The sequence below is a fragment of the Otolemur garnettii genome, unplaced genomic scaffold (assembly GCF_000181295.1).
Source record: "Otolemur garnettii isolate 467f Iridium unplaced genomic scaffold, OtoGar3 scaffold00214, whole genome shotgun sequence".
Taxonomy (NCBI): Eukaryota; Metazoa; Chordata; class Mammalia; order Primates; family Galagidae; genus Otolemur; species Otolemur garnettii.
In genome coordinates, this window is record NW_003852609.1 from 1,496,986 (window position 1) to 1,501,898 (window position 4,913).

The 4,913-nt window shown below is 48.1% G+C and overlaps 1 pseudogene; it reads right to left on the minus strand.

The window, feature by feature from the left end:
* Positions 1-2,813: 2,813 nt before the first annotated feature.
* The window catches only part of LOC100956038, a 41,517-nt pseudogene continuing 39,417 nt past the window's right edge, over positions 2,814-4,913 (minus strand).

The following is a 4,913-nucleotide window of genomic DNA, read 5'->3' on the forward strand; positions in this document are numbered from 1 at the left end:
AAGAATAAAATTCTGGCTCAGTGCCTATAGCTCAGTGAGTAGGGCACTGGCCACATACACCAAGGCTGGTGGTTTGAGCCCAGCCTGGGCCTGCTAAACAACAATGACAAATGCAACCAAAAAGTACCGAGGTGTTGTGGTGGGTGCCTGTTGTCCCAGCTACTCAGGAGTCTGAGGCAAGAGAATTGCTTAAGCCCAAGAGTTTGAGGTTGCTGTGAGCTGTGACACTACAGCACTCTACAGGGAGACAACTTGAGACTCTGTCTAAAAAGGAAAAAAGAGAATTAAACTAAAGTTTTTCTATATCAAATTCGTAAATTGGTGATAACTTTTCACAGGTGTGAATATCTGTTCATCAGCTACATCAAGGATAATGCAAAGTTAATGTTATAACAATTTATAGAAACATTATTACTGTAAGTTTCTAACTTCTATTTTTGCTGATTTAATTGTTTTGGCCATTAAAAGACAATGTTGCTTCCTTTTTGCATGGAGTATTAATTTTATTACAAGTACATAGATTCAGACAATAAGAAAATATGAATGTCCTTTTTATGTCTTTGTGGGGGGGACTATAGGTGTGCATGACTATCCCTGGCTAGTTATTTTATTTTTGGGGGGGAGAAGACAGACTCATTCTGTTGCCCTGGGGTAGAGTGCCATGGTATCATAGCTCATAGCAACCTCAAACTCTTGAGCTCAAGCCATCCTCTTGCCTCAGCCCGCCAAGTAGCTGGGACTTCAGGTGCCTGCCAGAATGCCCAGCTATTTTTTATAGATGGGTCTCACTCTGTCTCAGGCTGTTCTCAAACTCCTGAAGCTCAGGGATCCACCCACCTCAGCCTCCAGAGTGGTAGGTTTGCAGGTATGGTGAGCCACTGCACCCAGCCCTTTTTTATGTCTTTTAAAAGTTGGGAAATAGTTTCCTTGTCTTGCAGAAATACCAGAAGTTCACTCTACAGTGTAAACATTCTCAACAGAATTTTCCCCTCAGTAACCATCGTATCCCAGAATGCATCAACTGTTGTTTGTGGTCAGTTTTGCATTAAATTCAAAGAAGATAACCTTGAATTTAACACATTAGCTTCTAAATAATTCAATATTTCTTATTTCACTAAGCACATTGTTTAGTTGAGCTGATGTGTTTCTTTCATAGCCAGAGTTTCTTTCTTTTTTTTTCTAAGAGTGTCTAATTTTATCACCCTCAGTAGAGTGCTGTACCGTCACAGCTCACAGCAACCCCCAACTCCTGGGCTTGAGCAATTCTTTTGCCTCTGCCTCCCAAGTAGCTGGGACTATAGGTACCCGCCACAGTGTTTGGCTATTTTTTTGTTGTTGTTGTTGCAGTTTGGCCGGAGCCGGGTTCAAACCCACCACCCTCAGTATATGGGGCTGGTGCCCCTACCCACTGAGCCACAGGTGCAGCCTCATAGCCAGAGTTTTTTTTTTGCAGTTTTTGCCGGGGCTGAGTTTGAACCTGCCACCTCCAGCATATGGGGCCGGTGCCCTACTCCTTTGAGCCACAGGCACTGCCCAATTAATGAATTTTTTAAAAGGCAACATTTCTACTTACATATGAAATTTAAACCAAAACCCACGTTCACTAACACTGATCACATGCCAGGAGTCCATGGAACAATTTTCATAAAGTTGGTCTCCAAGTTTCAAATTGTTTACTCTCAATTTCTGTACCTGCCTCGGAGCAGACAGGTGACAAATAGTTCACAGATCAGCTCTTCTCTGAGTGGCTGATCATACTCAGGTAATCTGTACCAGTAGGTTGAAGCACAGTAACGGAAAGTGTGTGGGAATGAATTAATTTCAGCCATTGCCACCTCTCCCTGCAGTTAATAAACTCTGAAGTAATGACATGGGGCAGCTCATGGCACAGCATTGTCAAAGGGAAATGTACTGAGACGTGCTGAGTCCTGAAATCTTCCTCTGTGCTGGGGTTTCTGGTGGGTCTTAGCTTGTGTAATTATACAACATTTGATATGTTATGTAATAATCTAGCCCTTGTGTAATTACATAACATTCGATTCTAAGATGTGAAGCTGTAGGAAAGAACCTGTCTAAAAAATGACAATGTAGGCTCGGCACCTGTGGCTCAGGTGGCTAGGGCGCCAGCCACGTACACCCAGGGTGGTGGGTTCGAATCCAGCCCGGGCCCGCCAAACAACAATGATGGCTGCAACCAAAAAATATAGCCGGGCATTGTGGCAGGCGCCTGTGGTCCCAGCTACTTGGGAAGCTGAGGCAGGAGACTCGCTTGAGCCCAGGAGTTGGAGGTTGCTGTGAGCTGTGATGCTCCGGCACTCTACCCAGGGGGACAGCTTGCGTCTCCTGTCTCAAAAAAAAAAAAAATGACAATGTAACTCTTTCTTATAAAGAGTTAAAAAGAGTTTCTTTTTTTTCTTTTCTTTTCTTTTTGTGATCAAGTCCTGTTTATTTTAGAAGCATAGACAGTAGAACTAGGAAAGAGTGAGGAAGACGAGGCAACAGTCCCTGGCAGGTGAGCTCCAACACAGGCTCTGTCATGGTGACCAAGGCCGACCCAGCGGGTCAGCCTGGACAGGCTAATCTTCTATGAGGGTGGGGTTGGGGCGAGTTGCCCCTGGGTCTCTCTCAGTCAGGTAAAAAAGGCTAGAAGGCCTACAACACCCTTGGCCAAGAATACCCAGAGCTGGCTCGCTCTGTGCCTGGGACAAAGCCACATCTGGACAGAAGTCATAGTGCCCTCTTGCCCCCCGGAGGGCCCCAGGTGTTCGAGAACAACCTGCAATGAGGTCCCTTGGTCAGTAAGCATCTGCTTCTCACCACTGCAGAGCCTTCAAGGAGGCAGCCAGACTTCTCAGCACCCCTCTTGTTGGGTGACCTAAGCCCCAGGTGCTAAGCATACTGCTTCTTGGAAGCTGAGCTGCTGGGGTGACTAAGGGATTTCTGGCCACCTTGAGGGGGTGGTTCCAGCAAGAGGGGGTCCTGGAAGAAGCCAGCCTCTCCTCTGTGCTCGGGTTGACCCAGTTCTGCTCACTGAATGAGAGCCCATTTTAGGTGGGGCATGATGGGGATGAGGGCCTCTGACCCATGGGGGTAGGGGGTAGAAGAAGACCTGGTCTGTGTAAGGGTCCCAGGAGGTAGCCTGGGCTGGGGGAGCATCCTGGCCCGGCCAGGCCTTCAGCCCCTGCTGAGGCATCAACACAGCAGGGGCACCAGTTCCAGGAGGTTCAGCACCAGGGAGATGAGTCCGACCATGAGCACGAAGATGATGAAGATGGTCTTCTCCGTGGGGCAAGGGACAAAGCTGTCCACGAGGTAGGGACAGAGTGCTCACTGGCACACAAACAAGGCTCCAGGGTCCAGCCGTAGAGGTGCCACTGGCCATAGAGGAAGCCTGCCTGTAGCACACTCATGCAGAGCGTGCTCGCCGCCTAAGTGCCCGTCAGTGCTCCACGGATCTACAGGTGACCGTCCTCTGCTACTGAGATCTTGGCTCTCTGACACTCTATGGTCACCCGCGCCTGCTCCACCTGTGGGACCTTGGCTGGCAGTACCCCCAGTTCCCCCTCCTGCCGCAGCCGTTCTTCCCTCTGAGACAGGTGGATGACGTGGCCCAGGTAGACCAGGGTGGGTGTGCTGACAAAGAGGAACTGTGGCATCCATTAGCAGATGTGGGGGATGAGGAAGGCCTGGTCACAGCAGACGTCGGTGCAGCCCGAGTTATGGTAAGCGCAGGATCCTCCGGAGTTAACATATTTTTAAAAACTAAGTAGTTTCTCAACAGTTCCTCTCTTGCTTTCCCTTGCTTACCTGGCTTTAGTCACATTGGCCCCCTTTCTGTTTCTTTGTCTGTTTTTAAGAGATGGGTCTTTCTATGTTGCCCAGGCTGACCTTGAACTGTGAGCCTAAGGGGCCCTCCCACCTTAACCTCCCGAGCAGCTGGAGCTGCGGGCGTGTGCCGCTGCCCTTGGCCTCCCCTTGGCCTCCCCTTTTATGTCTTTAGCTCTCTACGCTCACTCCCATCCTATATCTGCGCATTTGCTGTTCTTTCCATCTAGAACTCTCTGCAGCTGGTTCTCAAAGTGACTTCCTTCTTATCCCCACACTCTGCTTGAATGTCCTTGAAGGGAGGACATTATTCATTGTCCAGTTCAAAGAAGTCACTTAGTCCCTCTCTTTCAAGTCTCTGCAAAGCGTTTCTCATTGCTTATCATTTCAGTGTCTGTCTCCACCCACTAGAACGGGGCTCCACTGGAGAACAACTTTCTTGTCCCTTGCTAGGTCTCCCATATGTAGGGCAGGGTCCAGCCCACAGCTGCTACTTGATAGTTATTTATTGAGTGGATGGAAGATTGGACGAAGGCCACAACAGGAGTCCAGGTTCCCTCTTTCAGCACAAGTTGTGAGACCTCAAGGCTGTGGAAAACACAGACTTGCTGAGTGGACCCTGCTTGTTAGTTTACAGTCTACAGAGGAAACATGATACCCATATAAATTTCTATGAATTAGTCATGTGGTTCAGAGAAGAAACAAATCACTTTTGGCCTAATAGGGGGATATTTGTGTTGTGTTGGGGCTTGTTTGATGAGCATGATTGGGATGAGGAAAGATGTTTAAGGGCAAGATAAGGGTGCTGATGTATCCTTAGCCTGAGGAACAAATCTGGGCTGCCTCTTGGAACTCAGCTCAGAGTCTCACATACACAGGGACCTGAGTGTCTATGAAATAAAATAGTTCAGAAACTGAACTCTTAGCTTACGGTTGTCTGAGGCTGGTCTAAAACTGTGTATACGCACATCACAAAGATATTAAGTCACACACTGAGAATATGGTTGCTCACCTAGTCTCTGAGCAGTCTTACGTGACCTTGACTGATGAGTGAGAATATGGTTGCTCACCTAGTCTCTGAGCAGTCT